The sequence below is a fragment of the Chiloscyllium plagiosum genome, chromosome 1 (genome assembly GCF_004010195.1).
Source record: "Chiloscyllium plagiosum isolate BGI_BamShark_2017 chromosome 1, ASM401019v2, whole genome shotgun sequence".
In the NCBI taxonomy this organism is placed as follows: domain Eukaryota; kingdom Metazoa; phylum Chordata; class Chondrichthyes; order Orectolobiformes; family Hemiscylliidae; genus Chiloscyllium; species Chiloscyllium plagiosum.
Window position 1 is genome coordinate 62,638,460 of NC_057710.1, and position 23,822 is coordinate 62,662,281.

Below are 23,822 nucleotides of genomic sequence, written 5' to 3' on the forward strand. Positions count from 1 at the left end.
GTTGCATTCTTGGGTTAGCTGTTAACAATGGTGATAGCTAGACAATATGTTGAAGGTGTTGGCCCCCTGTGTTCTCTGTCTATGCCATGATGTTTAGATTGATTCTAATCTAAAAAGTGAGATAACGGAGTTTCACATAAATTCATGAAGTTTTTGAGCTCAGGGTTCTACATGAATGCATGCAGTTTTTGAGCAAAGTGCAATGTAACTCTGCAAGTATAACCTGGTGTTGTGTGATTTTTAGCTTTTGAATTGATTCAGTTGGTGATTTCTCGTCATGAAGCATGGAGCTGTGCTTTAGCTGTTGCATGGCAATCAGCTCCTCCATTAGTGCACTTCCTACTGAAAGACCTCCAGCTCATCAGTATCAAAAGTTATCCACTGATGACTTCTCTGCTGTGTTATTATGAACAATTAGTCCACTTCTCTTTCACCACCACAAATTGCAATCTTAAGAAAAGCTGTAGCTTTGTGAAACCAGCTGCTTTGTTGAATGTACTGTGTCCCCACACTGGGGCACAAGGTCTTTCAGCAATATTGTCATGTGTCAGCAGACAGTACAAATTACAGTGAGAGTCTTCCGTCAGAGACAATTCGGCTTCTGACATTGACAGATTCCGGCCATCTAGGGAAGATGTAACTTAAATTTTAACTGAACAAAATAATAAATCTTCAGTAAGGTCACCACAGAAGAGTCAAGACGTAACCAACATTTGTTGCTATATCTGAATGAGGCCCAGCCAGAACTCAAAATGATGCAGGCCTCAAGCCAAATGCGATTCAGCAACGACACAACTGCAGAATGTGTGCCAGGGTGAAAAATGATTATGTTTTTGTTTGAAACTTTTGAGTTTATTTTCAGTCTGTTTCCCGCCTAAAACACAGAGTTATCTCATTCTGAAGGCAAAGGTGGTATACTGAAACTCATTGAAAAATGAGCACAATACAAATGATTCTTCGATTCTTCTATGATTCTATGATATATTTACCTCAACCAATGGAGTGCCTCATTACATTATTACCACATCAAATTAGCTCCATTATAGCTACTGTGCTCAGAAAAATGAAGTTAAAATAACTGTGGTCATGATAGTGTAGTTGCAGTATTTGTCAGCTTGTCACATTTGGTAGCACAAACAGTTCTATAAATGACAAGTCATGATTTGGAGATGCTGGTGTTGGACTGGGGTGGACAAAGTTAAAAATCAGGCAACATCAGGTTACAGTCCAACAGTTTAATTTGGATTCACTAGTTTTCGAAGTGCTGCTTTGTTGTCACCTGATGAGGGAGTGGTGCTTTGAAAGCTAGTGAAACCAAAAAAAAACCTGTTGGACTATAATGGTGTTGTGTGATTTTTAACTGTGAATGAGAAGGTGAGGAATTTAAAGAACATAGCATTCTTTTTTAAACTTTCTCACAGAGGGTAGTGCATGTATGGAATGAGCTGCCAGAGGAAGTGGTGGAGGCTGGTACAATAACAGCATTTAAATGGCGTCTGGACTGGTATATGAAAAGGAAGGGCTTGGAGGGATATGAACCAAGTGCTGGCAAATGGGACTAGTTTAGGTTAGGATACCTGGTCGGCATGGACAATTTGGACCGAAGAGTCTGTTTTCATGCTGTACATCTCTGTGCCTCTATTATTTTCTTGGGACATGAACATCACTGGCAAGGCCAATATTTGTTACTCATCTCTAATTGCTCCTGAACTGAGTAGAAAATGTGTTACTGAAAAAGCGCAACAGGTCAGGCAGCATCCAGGGAACAGGAGAATCGACGTTTCGGCCCGAAACGTCGATTCTCCTGTTCCCTGGATGCTGCCTGACCTGCTGCGCTTTTCCAGCAACACATTTTCAGCTCTGATCTCCAGCATCTGCAGACCTCACTTTCTCCTGAACTGAGTAGCCTGATAGACCATTTAATTGGGCAATTGAGAGTCAACAATAATAATGTCAGTCTAGTTATCTGTGAGTCTGACCAGCTAGGAATGGCAGATTTCCTCCCTTAACATGTATCAGTGAACCAGATCACTCTTTACAACAATTGCTGGTAGTTATAATGATCACCATCACTAAGACCAAGGTTACATTCAGATTTATTAATTCTGATGACTATGATGGGAGGAATGCATGCGGATTCAAGCCCCACTACTCCACCAGTCATGCCATTAGTTTAACCATTTAATTCAATCACCAAAATAACCATTATTCCTTTTTGTACTGCTACCCAGAATAAAGGAGGGTTCCACCAGGCTTCTTTAATGAATTCAAAATAATCCATTCATTGTAACACAAAACCTATTCTTAAAACACGTGGCAAACACTGATTAGCATCTGAGATATAGGTTTAGGACTGAGGATAGGTTTATCTCCTTAATTCCAAATGCACAGCACTCACACAACACACAAGGTGACGGTCTTTGGAGATATGATTCTTTTTAAGCAAGGACAAATGTAAAGCCCCCTGTTGGTCAAGGATCTGGAAACAAAGAATAGAAGTTGATGACTTCTCACAGACCACCGGGTTTCTTATTGACAAAATCAAATTGTTGACAGCTGGAGACTAATGGAAGATTTTCAGATTGAAGTCAAGCTGGATTGAGTCTTTGGAAAATAGCTACGTATCAGCTTTTCAAGGTTTATAAGGTAGTCACTGATAATTGATAATTTTGTCAGGTTTCCACAGAGAGAGAGGGAGCAATACCGATAACTCCTGGCCTTTTGTTCTTTAGGACTAATTATATGTGTGAAAACAGAACTGAAGTCCAGAAAGCATTGCTAGGCAACCAGCAGCACAGAGGCCTGCACAGTCTTATCAAAATCAAGTTTTTGAGCAAATGAGCCCTATCCCTTATCCCCTTAAAAATATTGCTTGTCTTTCTTCCAAAGTTATTTCTGTAAACTGTAGGTATATGGCAGCTGTGGCTTCATTTCCAAGAAACCACATGATCAAAACCCCTTTCAATCAAAATTTGTCTGAACAGTTTCATATCTTCAATCATAATTATTTTTAAATTGCCTCTGGATTATTAACGTAGTGACATTACTGTTACCCTGCTGTCTTTCCCTGAATTTTGCATCGATCTTAGGTGGCTCTCTGCTGAGTTACCAAGGAAGGCCTTTATCAATGGAATGCAACTTTTTGAGGTGAATTTCCTGTCTGTTTAAGGTAAAGCATAGACATAGCCCATAGTTCCATGCAGATGATACAGAATTTTCTTGGACTATATTCCTTCCATCATCCCCAGCACCAAAAACAGATTTCCAACGTGTTAACTATGATTACACTTCAAAAACCAGTTCTCTGGTTCATGAAGCATTTGAGAGATCCCTAAGGACATGATGAGGTAGCAATTAATTGTGAGAGAATCGTAAGCTGGATGTTCGAGCACTCCTCCCCGTAGTCACGCTGCGATAAATTAGAGGGATGATAATGAACATTATTACAGGTATTGAGGCAGACTTAGTAATCCCTCTGTTAGTACGCCAGCTGAAATCAGCTCATGCAACACAGAGCAGGGATCAGATTATCTGTGGTACATCGAGCTTTAAGATCCTTATGGATCAAGGAGCTCTCCAACGAACTCGCATAGCAACACTGCCTTCTTTCTGTTAACCAGGCTGTATTCCTAAACATGATTATTAAACATTTGGTGTTTCAATAAAAGAACACGGATTGATAAATAAATTTGGCCAGCATTTTCTGTAGGCATAGACCAAGGTGCATCCACATTTTTGCAATATCAAAAATCTCTTCAATTGGAGTTATTGAGAAGAATAAACAAAATCCCTAAATTGGTACATTTATTGTTACTGCTATTTAGTTATCTTCCCATTATGGGATAGTTTCAGCAGTTTAAGCAGACAGACTTTTGGAAAACCATGGTCAGGTTAGAGATTAGCAGATGACACAGGGAGAACTCCTCTGTTTAAACATTTGAAAGATACTTTGTATTTACAAGGTGGGGTATATAAGAAAGACTTGCTGGAATGTTTAAATTTGTTTATGTTGCCTCTGTGGATGGTTTGGAATTCACCCTGTTGTGGGGCACATGCCTGGGCAACTCAATGTGCTGCTTGCTGAAGCTGGAGTTCCATATGATATTGTTCTGGAAATGGATGAAATCAATGCAGACTTTCCAGGTAAGAGACTTTCCATAGTACCCATGCTCCTCATGGAAATAAAATCTTGCATTTTTAGATAACAAATGCATAATGTTTGGGCAGAATTTTCTGGGTGCACCCAGGTTGGGAATGGAAACAGGGGGAGAGGTAGAAATAGTGTTGCCCCTTGGCATGCTGGGGTTTCTTGACTCTGCAGCAGGCACCATCCATTTTGACACAGGAGGGCTCAGTCCCTGCCAATCTGTGCCAATGAAGCAAGCAGCTAATTTTAGTGATGAAGAACCCAGCTAAGGGCACAGAGAGGAGGCCGTCAGGGATTTGGCGTTCAGTTTTCCAGCAGGACATGGACAGGTTGGAAGTCAGTGCTCCAGGATAGCTTTCTGACCCTCCTTTCCTGAATGAGGCCAATTGCGGCCACAGGTCACACCTGGAGCAGGAATCCTCCCACACTAGGAGAAGGGAGGAATCCCATGCTCTACAGGATGGAGACAATGGCCTAATCGTATTATTGCCAGGCTATTAATCTAGAAAGGCAAAAGTGAGGATTGCAGATGCTGGAAATCAGAGTATAGATTAGAGTGGTGCTAGAAAAGCACAGCAGGTCAGGCAGCATCCGAGGAGCAGGAATTTCGATGTTTCGGGCAAAAGCCCTTCATCAGGAATCCGAAACATCGATTTTACTGCTCCTCGGTTGCTGCCTGACCTGCTGTGCTTTTCCAGCACCACTCTAATCGAGACTATTAATCTAGAAACTCAGCTCATATTCTGTGGATCTTGAATCTCATCAAGACAGATGGGGGAAAATAAATCCGGTAAAGATATCCAGGATTACGAATATAGTGATGACCATGAAATCATTGTTGATTGTCAGGAAATAGATGTGGCTCACTAATGCCCTTCAGGGAAGGAAATCTGCTTTCTTCACCTGCTCTGGTCACCTACATATGACTCCAGACCCACAGCAATGTGGTTGATCGAAGTTTATAAAATAATGAGAGGTATAGATAGAGTTAATGGTAGTTATCTTTTCCCTCAGATGGGGTTTTCACGATGAGGGGGCACATTTTTATGATGAGAGGTGCGAGAGATTTAAAAAAGACATGAGGGGCAAACGTTTTATACAGAGGGTGGTTCACATGTGGCATGAACTTCCTGAGGAAGTGGTGGATGTGGGTACAGTTACAAAGTTTAAAAGACATTTGGTTATTTACATGAATTGAAGGATGGGAGGGGTATAGGTCAGGAGCAGGCAGATGGGACTAGTTTGATTTGGGATTATGTTCGGCATGGACTGGTTGGACCAAAGGATCTGTTTCTGTGCTGTATGACTCTACAACTCTTAACTGCCCTCTGAAATAGCTTAGCAAGTTACCCAGCTGTATCAGTCGCTACGAAGTCTCAACAAACAAATGAAATTCATTCAGATGGACCACCTAGCATCAACCTAGACACCAGAAAAGACAACAGCAGAAACTACCCTTTCGACCCTTCACAATCATCCTTACTAACATCTGGAGCTAATGCCAAAATTGGGAGAGCTGTCTCAAGATTAGTCCAGAACCAGCCAGGCAATGTTGCAGACAGCACCATCACCATCCCTGGATATGTCTGGGCCCACCAGGACAAACGCGCAGAGCTGGAGGCTCAGTGCTAGACAGTTGAAAGGAGGTTGCCCTGGGAGTCTTCAATGTTGACTCTGGGACCCCATGAAGTCCAGTGGCTTCAGGTTAAACATGGGCAAGGAAATCTCCTGCTGATTATCTAATGCCACCCATTGTCAGCTAATGGGTTAGTACTCCTCAATGTTGAACAAAGCTTGGAGGAAGCACAGAGGATGGCTGGGGCACAAAATTACTCTGTGTGGGGGATTTCAGTGTCCACCACCAAGAGTAGCTCAGCAGCAGCATTACTGACCGAGCTAGTCAGGACATCAAAACAGGACAAATTCAACCTGACCAATTACTAGCCTATCAGTCTCCTTTTGATCATCAGTAAACTGATGCAAGGTGGCATCAACAGTGTTTGAACTAGCACCTATTCAGCAATAATCTGCTCAGTGATGCCCAGTTTGGGTTCTGCCAGGTCCACTTAGCTCCTGACTTCACTACCCCCTTGGTTCAAACATGGACAAAACAGATGAATTCCAGAGGTGAGGTGAGGGTGACAACCCTTGATATCAGGCTATATTTGACCAAGTGTGGTATCAAGGAGCTCTGGCAAATCTGGAATCAATAGAAATCAGAAAGCAAGCTCTCCACTGGTTCGAGTCGTACCTGCATGTAGGAAGATGACTGTGGTTGTTGAAGGCCACTCATCTGAACTTCAGGGCATCTCTGTAGGAGTTCCTCAGGGTAGTGTCCTTGGCCCAACCATCTGCAGCTGCTTTATCAATGACCTTCCCTCCATATAGTCACATTTGGGGATGTTGATGAATGATTGCACAATGTTCAGCACTGTGATGCAGTCTGTGTTCAAATTCAACAAGATCTGGACAATATCCCAGCTTTGTTGACAAGTGGTTGGTAACATTTATGTCACACCAAATGGTAGGCAATGACTAACTCCAATAAGACATCTGATTACTGTCCCTTGGTATTCAATGGCATTGCCATCACTGAATCCTCCACTATCAACATTTTCAGGGTTACCATTGACCCGAAACTCAACTGGACTCACCACTCAAACAGTGGCTACTAGAGCAGGTCAGAGGCTAGAAATACTGCAATGAGTAACTCATCTCCTGATTCCCCAAAGCCTGTCCACTATCGACAAGGCACCATCTACAAGGCACAATTCAGGACTGTGATGGGATATTCCCCACTTGCCTGGATGGGTAGCTCAACAACACTCAAGAAACTTGACACCATCCAGGACAAAGTGGCCCATTTGATTAGCACCATGTTCACTCCCTCCACCACTGATGGTTGATAAGAGCAGTCTGTACTATCTACAAGATACATTGCAGGATTTCACCAAATATCCTTAGACAGAACCTTCCAAACCCGTGACCACTTCCACCTAGAAGGACAAGGGCCGCAGATACATGGGAACACCACCACTACCACCTGCATGTTTTCCACCAAGCCACTCACCATCCTGACTTAGAAGTGTATCGCCATTCCTTCATTGTCACTGGGTAAAACTCCTGGAATTCCCTCACTAAGGGCATTGTCGATCTACCCACAACAGGTGGACTGCACAGTTCAAGAAGGCAGCTCATCACCATCTTCTCAAGAGCAACTTAGAACAGGCAATAAATGCTGGCAAGCCAGCAACGTCCACATCCCACGAGTCAGTTATAAAGAAGTGGTAGTCAGTCTGCTTTTACTATTATTTGTTTAATTTTTTAAAAGAATTGTTGGTCAATAGGGCACCCCCATAGTGAAGCACCCTCTCAGTTACCTATCCTCCCATGTAGGCTGCTGCTCCTCTAAAGCTGGAAGGCCTCTGATTGGTCATCCTAATTTGAAAGCCCACCTGATACCCTTCATTGAACAGGGAACCATGAAGGGTTTGGCTGTGTAGAAATCCCAGGTCAGTAATGATTTCTCCCCACTAAGGGCAGATTTGGGAATAGAGACAGCCCTGACTGCTATTTCCTACCTGCAAGATGAAACCGCAGCCCAATGTGTGAGGGAATTCAAAATATAATCATTAGCAGAGCAATAATCTATAGGTCTACATATATTTAGGAATGTGGTAATGGTTACACTAGCAATCACATCTGGGACCATTCCTATTTTCAGTTAAAATTAATGTTTTGAAAGAAGAGATGGGCAGATTGAAGCCAAAGTGGAATCTTTTGAGTAGCAAGCAGTAATGGACCTTTGTAGAAAAAGCCGGGCAGGTTAAAAGGTTGTGTACAGCATGCAAACAGACTCTTCGGTCCAGCTCATCTATGCTGACCAGGTTTCCCAAACTAAACTAGTCCCATCTGTGTGCGCTTGGCCCATATTCCTCTGAACCGTTCTTAATCATGTATCTGTCCAAATGTTGTAACTGTACCTACATCTACCACTTCCTCCGCCAGTTCATTCCACATACGAATCACATGTCTGCCTCTATCTGGGTGTACTTATGCTACTGTGCATCCCTCTCCATTGGACCACCTATGAGCTAATTCTACCCCAATGCCATGCCAAAAGGGCATTATGTGCCAATACTAGATCTCACTTGGGATCATAGTGTGCCATCACCTGAGAGGATGAGAGCTGTTTCTTTATTTCCCTGAAAGCTATGGCTTGGCTCTGTGACCATTTCCAAGGCTGACCCCTTTCTAAGAGTTGATGCAAAAGTGCCAGGATGGAGGCCAGTTTATATATGAACTTTCCGCAATAGTTCATCAGCCCAAGGAAAGACCTCAGCTCAGATGTGGGAGCTGGGGCACCTTTGATCATCCTCACTTTATTTTCCAATAGATGTAACATAGTCTTGTCAACTCTGGAACCCATCAGATGACATGGGGTGCCTGGAACACACATTTTTCCCTTCTGAGGCATGTACCCACTGAGGAGAAATGTCTAAGTACGATATCCAGGTTCTCTTGGTGTTCTTTATAGGTCTTCCCTGTTATTAGCAAGTCATCCAGATAAATGGTGACAGGGAATCGGCCTTCTAAAGTGTTCTCCATCGTCCGCTGAAAAATTGCACAGGCTGATGATACCCTAAATGTCAGTTTCATACATTGACAAACCCTTATGGGTATTAATTGTAGCATGCTTCTGGGAACCCTCACCTAATCGCAATTGCAAATACGCATGGCTCATGTCCAGCTTTATGAAGGGCAGTCCGTGTACCCCCCTGCCAGCTTTGTGCATAAATCGTTGGTGTGAGGGTTTCATAGTTGTATCAAGCTATGAAAAGCGGTTTAGCATTTGTTTAAAATCCCCACAAAGGCGAACCGACCTGTCAGTTTCCCAATTGGTACGACCAGTGCTGCTCATTTGCAAACTGGGTAGGTTTGATGATTTCTTCACTTTCCAGCATCCTGATTTCTGCCTCTACTTTTGCCTGGGCAAATGACACTGAACGGGCCTTGCAGAATCATAGAATTGCTTCCTGGTCAACACACAAGGTCAGAAGTCAGATGATACCAGGTTATAATCCAACAGGTTATTTGAAATCTCAAGCTTTTGGAGCGTTGCACCTTGGTCAGGTGAAGTGAAACGTGTTGGACTATTAACCTGGTGTTCGGTGACCTTTTCCACCACATCTAACACCGGCATCTCCACATCATGGCTAACATGCAAAGTGGCCTTGACTCCTTTGATAGTTCCTAGACCCCACCGAATAATTTCCAGATATTTAATTAATACTTCACTCAGGCAGTCATTTTCTAATAAAAAATGTTGAGCTAACCTAGGTGAATATTTCTCGACCAACTTCACCTCATCAGGCCTGGGCCTGGGCCTTTTACTACAATTAGTGGTGTCTGAACCAGCTGCTTCTCCTAAGACACTGGAACCTAAGTTGTACCCTTAATCTGCGAAGTTCCTGGCGTAAGTTCGCAGTCCAGCCATGGTCTTGGGCAAACGTAGGGTTGGAGTCCAGAGGTAATTATGTTAAAGACTGATTCTGCAATCAGTGAAACAGCCGTTCCAGTATCGATCTCTATTTGAACTGGGTGACCATTTAACCAGACGTTTATTTCAATTGGATCTTGCTAAACAGTTTAACTGTTCTAAACCTGATGTAGGTGGACTTTCCAAGGTGTGCATTGTCCTGGATACCAGAATTCTATTACTCAATTTAGGTCGAGCAGAACTCATCTCAAGTTTGAAAACCGGCAGCAACAACAATGGTTTGCATTATCCTAACATACGAGACTGCCATTTAGGGTATCGACAGCCTGTGCAATTTTTCAGTGGATAATGGAGAACATGGTACAAGGTCTACCCCATGTTTCCCAGATCCTGAAGAAAATTTTATCCATTTGGCCGAAGCTTAATTTTGTTTTGGAGTTTTGCTGTGGACTGATCTATAGTTCCACTGTTCAGGATACGTTCTGAGTGTGTCAATGTGATTGCTTTCATTACAGTGGTGTTTCCCAAACTCAGTTAGCCTGGTGAGTGATGTAGCTAACCAGGCTTGGAGCTCCTCAGTTTCACTGATCAAAACTTTCCAAACCAGTCTGTTTCATAGAAGATCTATTTCTCACTATATAGCTGCTTCTGGCAAATTTGCTATTGAAGCCAAAATCTTTAATGAGAACAGGACTTAATGACAAATTGAATGCTTCAACTTACAGCTACATAGGTTTCCCTTTGCATGTTCAAATAAACCCATGTTAAACAGACAATGTATGGCAATATATTGGGATCCTGACCTCAAGCAATATTTAGGGAAGTTATCTCCTCACACAGGCCTCCTGTAATTTTAATCTATTTGTTTCTCATATCTATTCACTCACAAGCATTTTCTCTTGGAAAGTCAGGTGGCAGTGAAGAAAAATTATACAAACCTACTTAACTTATTCCACTCTTTGTGCTGAATTATTTGACTGTCCTGAAAGTCAAAAGGCTATAGTGTGCTTCCTGGTTTGTACACAGTTAATTTTAACACCAGTGACAGCTGCAGCTTGTGGATTTCGGGCCTGCAGTGTTCTTCATACTGCACTAAAACTTTAGTACTTTTTGGGGGAGCATTGGAGCAGAGTGAATTAAATCTTGTGGTTACCCAGGCATTTTTATTTGTGTACTTCTTGAACTGAACTTCTTAAGAAAGAAGTATTTTATTTATTTTTCTGAGTAATGGATAGGTCAGATTTTATTAACTTTGTAAAAACTTTATTAGACTACAGCAAGGCAAAGAAAGGCCAACATACCATGATTAAATTGCATTGAGCGACTACTTGGCTGTGCTTTTCATTTTGATTCTGAATTATGCGTGTGTAGTACAACCAGTTTTTTTTAGACTGGCATGTATGATCATAAAGTTTAAACCTTGGAGACATGTTAACTTTTCTGCCTGTCTGATTTATTTGCTTAATACGTGATTATCTCTGAATGGAAAGATAAGTCCAACTATAGGTAAATGCTGAAGCTGATATTCTAGATTTTGTAGAACTGGTTACTGCCAAATGAGGACTTTGTTTGCTATACAAATTTATTCATTAATGAAGGATGGAAGTAGAGCAAGGGAAGATAATCTGCTAATGTGGTAAAAATTATATTTGAAACCCAGGTGAATCAGCATTTGAAAGTAAACATCATTGAAGCACAACCCTGAAATAGATGAAGAATTAAATCAGCAATGTTAACTTGTCTTTCTCTTTGTGATCTTGATTGACTGATTATATGTGTGACAATGTGTCTAATTTGGTCATATTCTGAACTCTATTAGAAGATTGTTCCTTACTAAACCGTACTTTACCTTGTTCATTTAATGGAAGCAGATAGTATAGTAAATAAAACAAAGAAGAATTGCATAGATTGTTGAAGAAGTAGCTGACAAACATTGGATTTTGTCACCAGTCAATGCACTAGAGCAGTTCTTTCCTTTCTGCCATTTCATTCCAGCACTGAGATAGTTTTCTATTAACTCCAATACAACATCCAAATGAAATATTCAACTCAAGTCCTATTTGCCTGTTCAGGTGGGTGTAATAACTCTTATTGCACCACAGAAAGAAATTCAAGACATTGTGTGTGTTTCATGGCCAACATTCTTTCCCAGAAATATCTCAAAAAGTTAATTAATTGGATAAACATTCGATTTGGTGTTCGCAAGACTCCTGTGTGAAAATACAGCTGATTTGCCCATAGGAAACTGTCAACATCAGTCTCTGAGCTGACTACTTTATTGGCTGCATAGTGTTTTAAGTAGTCCTGGAATTGTGTTTAAATGCTGACTGAATGTATTTCTTTTTGTAGTCTGTTGATTCCTTCTCTCTCTACATCAGCCAGGTTTTCTTATCATTGCGAACAGGTTTGTGAATCTCTTCCCCCAACCCCCCACCAACATCTCTTTATAATGTGCTGTTAATATGAGAGCACAGTGACTTAGCATCTGAATAAAGCTCTGATAACAATTTCCAAATCCATGTTTAGTTTCTCATGTATGTAAAAACAGTATCTTTTTATTTTTCCATATTTTTGATTGTGGAATTAAATGACTTTTAAAAGTAAGTATTGTGGGACAGTTAACTGAATTTGTTAAATGCAGGTTGCCAAAACTCATTGTAAGTGCTGTTTACACTGCTGTTTGTTCAAGCAGTGGGAGAGATTTAGTTACAAATGAACTGGAGCCGAAGGGTGTGTATGAAGAAAGTTTTAGCCAGCAACAGATTGCTTGTGGGTCTGTGGAGTGGTGACCAGCTGTCAATAACAAAGTCTTCTGCCTGCCAATAATATGTGATTGGTCCTCAGGTAGCTGAACAACTTGTGGTTGTGAATGTTTGGTTAGAAGCTTTTAGATCTTAGAAAAGAAAGGAATGTGTATCCATCTGCTGTGAAAAAGCAACTGAAGTCTGACGAAAGCCAGCTCATTTCCCCTCATCAGCTGCTGCAAGCTGTGAATTTTAATTAATAAGGTAAAAACTCTATTACTGTGAACCAGTTGGTGTGTCCCTCCTGCAAGCAAGTGAAAGTGCCTGAAGAGGAAGATCAAGAAGCAGCAAGTCCTGATAAGGTTAAAGGATAATCTCAGCAAATCCCATGAACAGGCAACATTGAACTGCCTCCCCAATCTTTCCCTCTGCCCATATCACCCATGTGTTTTTGTGTTAGTATTTATGTGTGAGGAGAATTTTATAAGATTTATAAATCTAGAGATTTATTTGGTAATTTTTAAAAAATTCATTCACGAGATGAGGGCATTGCTGGCTAGGTTAGGAATTAATTGCCCCTACAGCAGTTAAGAGCCAACCATATTGCTGTGGGTCTAGAGTCACAATGTAGGCCTCACCAGGTAAGGATGACAGCTTCCTTCCCTAAAGGGCATTAGTGAACCAGATGGGTTTTTCCTACAGTTGGCAATGGATTTGTGGCAATCATTTGACCGTTAATTCCAGATATTTATTAAATTCAAATTCCATCACCCGCCATGGTGGGATTTGAACCGAGGTCCCCAGAATGTTGCCCGTGTCTCTGGATTAACAATCCAGTGATAATACCACTAGGCCATTGCCTCCCCATGTCATTGGGTCATAATTGTTTATTTGTAACTAGAATCTATTAATTTGTAATAAATAGTACAGAAACCTGCTAAGTACAGAAACCTGGCCTGTTCTTTCTGTCAACCACGGTCTGAAAGACAGGTAAGTCTGGGAATTTTGTATTTCCTTACTTGTACTTTTAAAAATCTTTAATTTTTGCGATGACTCTGGAAATAGTAGTGTTTGATTTCCAGCATACTATCCCAGGGAGATGTAACAAACTTGAAAAGGATAATGCAGGTGTTGTTTTTTATTACTTACTTCTAAATAATTACCTTATTTTTTAGAAACTGATTTGGTATTGGTTATTGGAGCAAATGACACTGTCAACTCAGTAGCTCAGGAAGATCCCAATTCAATCATTGCTGGAATGTTTGTGCTGGAAGTCTGTAAATCCAAACAAGTGAGTACAAAAAGCAAGAAATGAATGTTAAAGCATCTTCAGTGATATGGTTTGATAAAAATGCCATTATACTATCTGTGTGGTGCTATGGCTGACATGGATAATGAGCAAATGGTAAGGTTAAGAGGATAACCTTACTTCAGAAAAGAGTCGATGCCTTCACATACAATAGGAAGTGGGAAACTTGAGGAGCAGTTAGCAGCCATGACAATAGTCTAATCATGTTTGAAGAGAGCTAAGCAATCCTTATTACATCTAAAAGTTCCAAAATAAATCCATTAACCTTGGTTGGATGATAAGTATCAAAAATCTGCCTTCACCTTTGACACTCAGTTGTCTGTTCCAATTTATGAAATACTATCATCTAAAAATTCTTGAACTGTTTTAAAGCCCTTACCAGAAAAATAAAAGTAGCCTTCCACCCTTCCGTCATGTATGTGGCACTACCACCATTCTAATTGGGATAGATTTTAAACAGATTTTGCAACTTAAAATCAGATGTTCAAAAAGGGCTGAGGGCCATCAACTGCAGCAGAATTTTATTGAAGCACAATTTCTAAACTCATGGCACAGCATGTTTCCCATTCCATTCTACCATCAAGCCAGAAGATCAACCTAGTTCAATGAAGAGTGTAGGAGGGCATGCCAGGAGCTGCACCAGGCATACCAAGAAATGAGGTGCCAAAACAGGATTTGCATGCCAAGCAATGGAAACAGTAGACAATAGACAGAACTAAGTAATCCCATAACTTGGATCACATCCAAGCTCTGTAGTACTGCCACATCCAACTGTGAATTGTGTTGGTCATTTAAACAACTAACAGGAGAGGAGGCTCTACAACAATTTCCATGTTCAATGACTGAGGCTGCAGCACATCAGTATAGCCTTCAAGAGCCCAAACAATTCTGGTGTCAATGAGAATCGGGGTCAACTCTCCACGTTTCAACTCCCTTGACAAGGCTGTGGGTATACCTACACTGCATAGATTGCAATGGCAAAAGAATATCACTTTCTCAAGGAAAATTAGGGATGATAACCTCTAAGTCATGGAGTTCCACAGTGATCAGTGCTGGGGCTACAATTATTTATAATATATGTTAGTGACTTGGTTCAGGAAAGTGAATGTACTATTGTCATGTTTGTGGGTGACAAGAAAATAGGCGAGAAGGCAAGTGATGAAGATGACACAAAGCAGCTGCAGAGGGATATAGACAGGTGAACTAGACACAGTTGGTGCAGGATGGAGGTTCTGAATTCCTGGATCACTGGGATTGTTTCTGGAGAAGGTTGGACCTGTATGGTCTACATCTGAATACAAGAACATAGGAACCAGGAGCAGGAGTAGTCAATTCAGCCACTCAAGCCTATTCTGCCATTTTAAGGATCATAGCTGATTAATCTCAGCCTCGACTCCACTTCCCCATCTGCTCTCCACAACCCTTCAACCCAGTACTGATTGAAAATCTTTCTATCTCCTCCTTAAGTTTACTCGGGGGGTGGGGTGGGGAGGGGTCCTGGCATCCAACACACAAGACAGTGCCCCATATCTCTTGACTGATTTAGTGTCTGTAAATCTATTGATCCCTGACTTAAGAACATTCAAATTGATAGCAAGAGTTGGCCATTTGTCCCGTTGAGCCTGCTCTACCATTTGATAGGATCATGGCTGATCTGAATATGGCCTCAATCCCACTTTCCCATTTACCCACTGTAACCCTAGACTCTTTTGTCAATCAAGAACCTCCCCAACTCAGGCTGAAAATTATTTAATGACCTGGCCTCCATTCCTCTCTAGGCAAGAGAATTCTATAGACCAGTGCCCCTCTGAGAGAAAAATACTTATTTCATTCTTAAACAGTTTTAAACTGCTTTACCTATTTCTGACCTCTCCCACAAAGAGAAACATCCTGTCAGCTTCCACCCAATCAAGTCTGCCCAATCAATTCCATTTAAATCACATCTGTATGTTTGAACAAGACCGTTTCTCATTTTTCTAAAATGAATATAGACCCAACTTGTACAATCTTCTCTCATCCCTTCATCCCAGGAATCAGTCTTGTGAATTTTCTCTGAAAAGTTTGCTATGTTCTTAAAACCTTTAAGTAAGGAAACCAAAACTGTTCATAGTATACCAGATGTGGCCTTACAAATCACCAACACAACAACAGTAAAATATCCCAACATTTATGTTCAATTTTCTTTGCAATAAACAACAACATTCTATTTGCCTTCCTATTCATTTACTGTACCTGCAAACTAACTTTTCTGATTGGTGTACCAGCATCAAGAGATCCCGCAACCTCAGAATTCTGAAATCTCTTCAAGTAGTCTTCAAATTGCACTTCCTACATTATGGTACCTCTGCCAATTTTTTTTGTCTACTCAATTAATCTGTTTAAATCTCTTCATAAACCTTAATGTCCTTCTCATAAGTTACTTTTCTACCTATCTTTATGTAATCTATTAATTTAGGAACCTCATACCTAAGTCATTGATTTCATTGTAAATTGACACCCTAGCAATAATCCTGTGGCATTCTCCTGGTTTGAACTTGCCACTCAAATTTGTCCCTTCTATTTCATGATTTTAACTAACAAATCCTCTATCCTTCATAACACCTTAGCTCCATCCTGTGGACTTTGATTTTGTATATGATGTGGCACCTCGTCAAAAGCCTTTTCGAGATCCATGTACATTATAGATACAAGTTCTCCTTTCCCCGTATTACTTGTTACTTCCTCAAGAGCTGAAATAGTCTCATCGTTTGAACATCCACATCCCTCTTAAAGATCCACAACTTTTAGTTGACCTCATATTCTGATAGTTACGACCCCCTACTTCAAAATAAAAGAAACATTCTCCCAGCATCTACTCTGTAAAGCCCCTTAATAATTTAATATGTCACAGTGGGATCAACCTTCATTTTTTGAAATCCAGAGAACATAACCGTAATCAACTGAAGAGTACTGTCATCCCAGGAATCAGTCAAATCAACCATTTGATCCTCTCCTTTCTTATTACACTCTTTGTTATCCTCTGTTTGCTTTTGTATCCCTCCCAATCTTCTGATTTCCCACTGTTCTTAATCGACTGAAGAGTACTGTCATCCCAGGAATCAGTCAAATCAACCTTCATTGCACTCTGAGGCAAATATGTGTTCCCTATGGAAGTGTTTACCAAAACTATACATTATACTGCAGGTATGATCTCAGTCAGGCCCTATACAACCACAATAGCTTATTTATTCTTACATTCCTATCCCTTTGTAATATAAGCTGACATCTCATTTGACATTATTGCTTGTTGTAGCTGCATGTTGATTTTGTGTGATTAATTTACAAGGATATCCAAGTCCATCTCAATGCTTACATGGATAAACTGCAGAATTGGGCTGATAGGTGGCACATGGAGTTCAATGCAGCTAAATGTGAGGTGATGCACTTTGGGAAGAATAACAGGAAGGCAGAGTACTGGGTCAATGGAAAGATTCTTGGTAGTGTGGATGTGCAGAGGGATCTAAGAATCCATGTACATAGATCCCTGAAAGTTGCCACCCAGGTTGATAGTGCTGTTAAGAAGGCATACGGTGTGTTAGGTTTCATTGGTAGAGGGATTGAGTTCCGGAGCTACAATGTCATGCTGCAACTATACAAAACGCTAGTGCGGCCACACTTGGAATGTTGTGTACAGTTCTGGTCGCCATATTTCGGGAAGGATGTGGAAGCGTTGGAAAAGGTGCAGAGGAGATTTACCAGGATGTTGCCTGGTCTGGAGGGAAGGTCTTATGAGGAAAGGCTGAGAGATTTGGGTCTGTTCTCATCGGAAAGAAGGCTAAGAGGGGATTTGATAGAGAGATACAAGATGATCAGAGGAGTGGATAGGGTAGACAGTGATGAAGTCAGCTTGTATGAGGGGGCATAGCTACATATTGAGGAGTGATAGATTTAAGACAAATTCCATGAAAGAGATCTAGGGCATAAGAAGATGTAAGTGAGAGAATACAATGAAAGATGGAGATATTTGTACATTACAACAAAGAATTTAAGACTGACTTATTAGAGGACTGTGAGCACAGGAATGATGAATAACTGGGGTTTTGTGCAGGACAGTGTGTGGGCGATAACACTTGGACACATTGGAACTTGCACACTTTGGGCAGCCATTGAGTAAGTAATTGGAGAGGTCCCTAAAGCATGGTTGAGAGCTTCAGTGACAATGATGGTGATATGTGAGCAAATGTATCCAATAGTCGAATTATGCAGTCCTTGGTAATGACCAGGAATTGTGATTTTAAATTCAACTGCATGGAATGGAGCGCTTGAGGTTTTTGGAAAGATTGTAAATCATTTCAAACAATGTAGCTGGAAGAGGAATAAAGTTAATGGCAAGGGAGTGGAAATGTTGGCTGGAGTAATGTGTGCTTTTAATGTGGCAGTTACATATAAAACTCGATGAGTGATCTGATTTATTTCACGCTTACTGTGGTCCAAATGAAGTATGCTATCAACACGTGTATGGATGCAGATGTATTCAAAAGGGAAAAGCTGTTCTGCATTCTTCCTTCTGTCATCTCAATCCCACAGCCCAAAAGTGTCTGCCTGGTATTTGCATGCAAATATTAGATTTTATTTTATAGGAAATCTAAGAAAATATTGCGTTTTAAATAGTTGACAAATTTTTAACTGATAATTTTGCAAAACTATTAATTTAAGTATTTCTGGGATTGAAGTCACGTTGTGCTGTGAGTTTCTAGCTACCTCATTCACCACCACCCATTGTCCACAAATCCATTTGGAACAAGCTGAGAGATTAGAAGACAAAACCAGCAGAAATTGGTCTTTTTGCAACTTTTGTCAGATGTGCTTTTTGTGGGATCATTGGTAGAGCTTTGGACAAGAAAGGCCAGTAATCTTGTTTCCATATCACCCTGTTTTGAAAAGGTGACAGGGATGTTATCCAATAACTTTATTAAAAATGTTTGATTCCAGCAAGTGGTTAACATTCAGAAGGGTACAAACCTTACTGCAAGGGGGTGGTTACACAGCTAGAATCACACAATTATACTGTATGAAGAAGCTAGTCTGTATTGCACTCATATCAAGACGAGTCCTGTTGTCCCACATTCGACCTACAGCCTTGAGTGTTATGACATTTCAAATGTTTATCCAAGTACTTTTTCAAGATTGTGAGGTTACCAGCCTCAACTACTCTCTCAGGCAGTGCCAGAATCCCACAAACTTCTAGGTGAAAAATCTTTTCCTCAAATCCTGTCTGAACTTCCTCCTTTTCACATTAAAAGTTCTTGAAGTCGCCTTCAGCTAAGGGGAACAGTTGCTTTCTGTTCACCTTGTTCATGCCTCTCATGATCTTAAACATCTCAATCAGGTTTGTCCTAATTCTGCTCTGAACTAATGTAAACAACTTTCACGTTTATCCAAACCTGTCTTCATTGCTGAAATGCTCCATCCCAGGCAACATTCTGGTGAATCTCCTCTGCACCACCTCCAGTGTAATCACTTCCTAGAGTATGGTGACCAGAACTGTGCACAGTATTCCAGCTGTGGCCTAACCAAAGTCCTGTACAGCTCCAAAATAACTTCCATGCTCTTATAATCTATGCCTCAACTGATAAAGGCAAACATCCCGCATGCCTTTTTAATGACCCTATTAACCTGTCCTGCCACCATCAAGGATCTGTGGACAAGCATCTCACGATCCCTCTGAGCTTCCAACTATTCTACCATTCATTGAGTACACCCTTTTCATGTTCCTTCTTCCAAAGTGCCCCACTTCATAATTATCAGAGTTAACCTCCATCTGCCATTGATCTGCCATCTGACCAAATGGTTTCTATTCTCCTGTAACCTGAGGCCTTCCTCCTCACTGTCATTCAGCCATTCTTTGTGTAGTCTGCAAACTTATTTATCATTTACCCCATTATTCTTATCTACATCATTGATAAATATCACAAACAATAGGGAACCAGCATTGATCACCAACAAAAACAGAAATTGTTAGAAAAGCTCAGCAGATCTGGCAGCATCTATGGAGAGAAATCAGAGTTAACGTTTTGGATTGAGTGACCTGTCCTCAGAACTTAGAAAGGGTCTGAAGAAGGTTCTGAGGACAGGTCACTCAATCCAAAACGTTAACTCTGATTTTTCTACACAGATGTTGCCAGACTGCTGAGCTAGTCCAACAATTTCTGGTTTTGTTTCTGATTTACAGCGTCTGTAGATCTTTTGGTTTTTATTTACCCAGCACTGATCCCTGGCTCCAGTCACATGCACAGCCTTCAACCACCACTCTCTGTCTCCTGTCACTAAGTCAATTTTGGATCCAACTTGCCAAATTACCCTGAATTCCATGTGCTTTTGCCTTCTTTATCAGCTTCCCATGTGGGACCTTGTCAAGGGCCTTGCTGAAATCCATACAAATTATATTAACTGCCCTCCCCTCATCTGCACACTTGGTCACTTCCTTGAAAAATTTGATGAAATTTGTTGGAGGCATGATTTCGCTGACTGTCTCTGATCCAACTTTGGCTCTCCAAGTAGAGATTAATTCTCTTCTTTAGAATTTTCCCCAATAGTTTTCCTACCACTAATGTGAGACTCACTGGTTTATCTCTACCACTCTTCTTGAAAAGTGGAACTACATTAGCTGTCCTCCCGCCCTCTTGATTCATCACTTATGGCCAGAGAAGATTAACAAATTTGGGTCAGGGCTGCTATTATTTCCTTCCTTGTCTCATCTGGACCTGGAGATTAATAAATTTTTAAAACTCACCAAAGTCTCCAGTACTTCCTCATTTCTTATTTCAGTCTACTCAAAAACTTCACAGTCCACCTTCTTGAATTCTGTACTTGCATCCTCTTTCTCAAAAAAAGATGTGAGGCTCTCATTTAACGTTCTACCATTGTCCTCCAGCTTCTTGCACAGATTTTCACATTGATCCTGAATGAACCAACTCCTTCCCTGGTATTCTCTTTGGTTATGACAAAAGATGGGTGGATGGGCAGGTCGTGCTAAAAAAAAGGAAGGCTGCAGAAGGACTTGGGCAGGCTGGGAGAGTGGACAAAGAAGTGGCCGATGGAACACAATGTGGGAAAGCGTGAGGTAATGCATTTAGGCACGAAGAGTAGAGGCAAGGACTATTTTCACATTGGTAAATGCTTTGGAAATCTGCAATACCAAGGACATTAGGAGTCCCAGTTAAAGATTCTCCGAAGGTTAACAGTTGGCAGTTAGGGTGATAAATGCAATGTTAGCATGCATTTCAGAAGTCACATGACACCAGTTGTAGTCCAATAGCTTTATTTGAAATGACAAGCTTTTGGAGCATTGCTCCTTCATCAGGATTGTGATTTCAAATAAACCTATTGGACTATAACCCAGTGTCATGTGACTTCTGATTTTGTTCAAACCAGTCCAACATTGGCACCTCCACATCTTAGCATTCATTTCAAGTCAGGTAGAAGATAAAAGTAAGATTGTACTGCTGAGGCTGTTTAAAGTTCTGGTCAGACCACATTTAGAATATTGTGAGCAGATTTGGGTCCCATTTCTAAGGAAGGATGTGCTGGTCTCGGTAGGGCTCCAGAGAAGATTCATGAATATGATCCTGGGAACAAAGGGCTTGTCATACAAGGGCCGATTAAGGATTCTGGTTCTGTACTCGATGGAGTTTAGAAGGATAAAGAGCAATTTCATGGACACTTAGAGACCTGGATAGAGAAGGACTTGGAGAAGATGTTTTTAGGAGTAGGAGAGACTCAGACCCAAGGGCACAGCCTCAGAGTGAAAGGCTGACTTTTTAGAACTGAGATGAGGAGGAATTTCTTCAGCCAGAGGGTGGTGAATCTGTGAAACTCATTGCTGCAGAAGGCCATGGAGGCCAAGTCATTGAGTGTATTTAATTCAGCGATATATAGGAGATAGCTTGATTAGTAAAGAGATCAAGAGTTATGAGGGGAAGGCAGGACAGTAGGGTTGAGAAACATATTAGCCAGGATTGAATTGTGGAACAGAATCAATGGGCTGAATCATCTATATCTTAAGCTCCTATATCTAATAGTCTGTGGTTTTATGGAGAAACTAGTAGAATAACTTGGGATTCTCCCAAATCTTGCCAGCCAGCATTTTTTCAGCATTTTCTTTGCTTTTGGATGTAGGTTTGCTTGCTGAGCTGGAAGATTCATTTACAGACATTTCGTTACCCTACTAGGTAACATCTTCAGTGGTGAAAATGTGTTGCTGGAAAAGCGCAGCAGGTCAGGCAGCATCCAGGGAACAGGAGAATCGACGTTTCGGGCATAAGCCCTTCTTCAGGACATTCCCCGTCAACATCTTCAGTGGGTCTTAGGTGAAGCAATGCTGAAAATTTCTGCTTTCTATTTTATCTTTGGGTTTCTTTGGGTTGGTGATATCATTTCCTGTGGTGAAGTCACTTCCTGTTCCTTTTCTCAGGGGGTGGTAGATGGGGTCTAACTCAATGTGTTTGTTGATAGAGTTCCGGTTGGAATGCCATGCTTCTAGGAATTTTTGTGCATGCCTTTGCTTGGCTTGTTCAAGGATGGATGTGTTGTCCCAATCGAAGTGGTGTCCTTCCTCATCCGTATGTGAGGATACTAGTGAGAGAGTTCATCAAAGACATCTCGGAAATGACTGCCAAACTACTCAGACCCCTTGGCATCATGGTAGCCCACAAACCCACCAACACACTAAAACAGCAGCTAATGAAATTGAAAGACCTTATACAGACAACAAGGAAAACTAATGTCATTTCCAAAATACCGTGCATGGACTGTAACAAACACTACATTGGACAAACAGGCAGAAAACTAGCCACCAGGATACATGAACACCAACTAGCCACAAAAAGATATTACCCTCTCTCACTAATATCGCAAGGTTTTACTGCAGCTCTACAAAACCCTAGTGAGACTACACTTGGAATATTATGTCCAGTTCCGGTTGCCCTATTACAGGAAAGATTTTGGAGAGGGTACAAAGAAGGTTTACCAAGATGCTGCTGGACTGGAGCGCTTGTCTTACGAAGAGAGGTTAACTAAGCTCAGACTTTTTTCTCTGGAGAGAAGGAGGAAGAGAGGTGACGTGATCGAGGTATACAGGTAATGAGAGGCATGGATAGAGCCAATAGCCAGAGACTTTTCCCAAGGGCAGGACTGACTGGCATGAGGGGTCATAGATATAAGATGGTAGGGGGAAGGTATAGAGGAGAGGTGAGCGGTAGGTTCTTTACACATAGAATTGTGAATGCATGGAATGCATTGCCAGCGGTGGTGGTGAAAACAGAGTCATTTGGGTCATACAAGTGACCTCTGGACCTGCACGTGGCCAGCAGTTAATTGAGGGGTGCATAGGTTAGGTTAGTTTAGTTTAAATTAGGAATAATCCTTCGTACAACATAGTGGACTGAAGGGCCTGTTCTGTGCTGTACTTTTCTATGTTCTATTGTCTAAATAGGGTGACCAAAACCACTCACAGTACTCCACATGTGTTCTCACCAGCACCTTATACAGTTTCAGTAAGACTTCCCTACTCTTACACTCAAACTCCCTTTAAATAAGGGTCAACATTCTATTTGACTTCCTGATTAGTTGCTGTACTGTGTGTCTGCTTTCTCTGTTTCATGTGCAAGTATGTCTAAGTCCTTTGCATTGCAACTTTCTGCAGGTTTTCTCATTTAAATAATATTCACTTGTTCTCCCTTCCAAAATGAACAACTTTTCATTTTCCTACATAATACTCCATTTGTCAATTTCTTACCTGCTTACCTAACCTGTCAATATCACTGTAAACTCTTTGTATCCCTCTTGCAACTTACATTCATTTTCTTCTTCCAAATCAGTAATCTATATTGGAAATAGTTGTGCTTCCATTACTGATCCCAATTGAACCCCACAGGTCACAGGTCACAGGTCACCAATCTGAAAAAAGAATCTCTTATTCCCACTCGCTGTTTCCTGCCCATTAGTCAATTCTCTATCTATGCTAGTGTACTACCTCTAATACTGTGGGATCTTATATTTTGACTTAACATTTTATGAAGAACCTGTTGAGTGCCTTCTGGAAGTCCAAATGCAACACATCTACTGGCTCCCCTCTATCCACTC

At 41.1% G+C, this 23,822-nt stretch overlaps 1 pseudogene; it reads left to right on the forward strand.

The window, feature by feature from the left end:
* The window catches only part of LOC122554919, a 177,322-nt pseudogene that overhangs the window by 146,374 nt on the left and 7,126 nt on the right, over positions 1 to 23,822 (forward strand).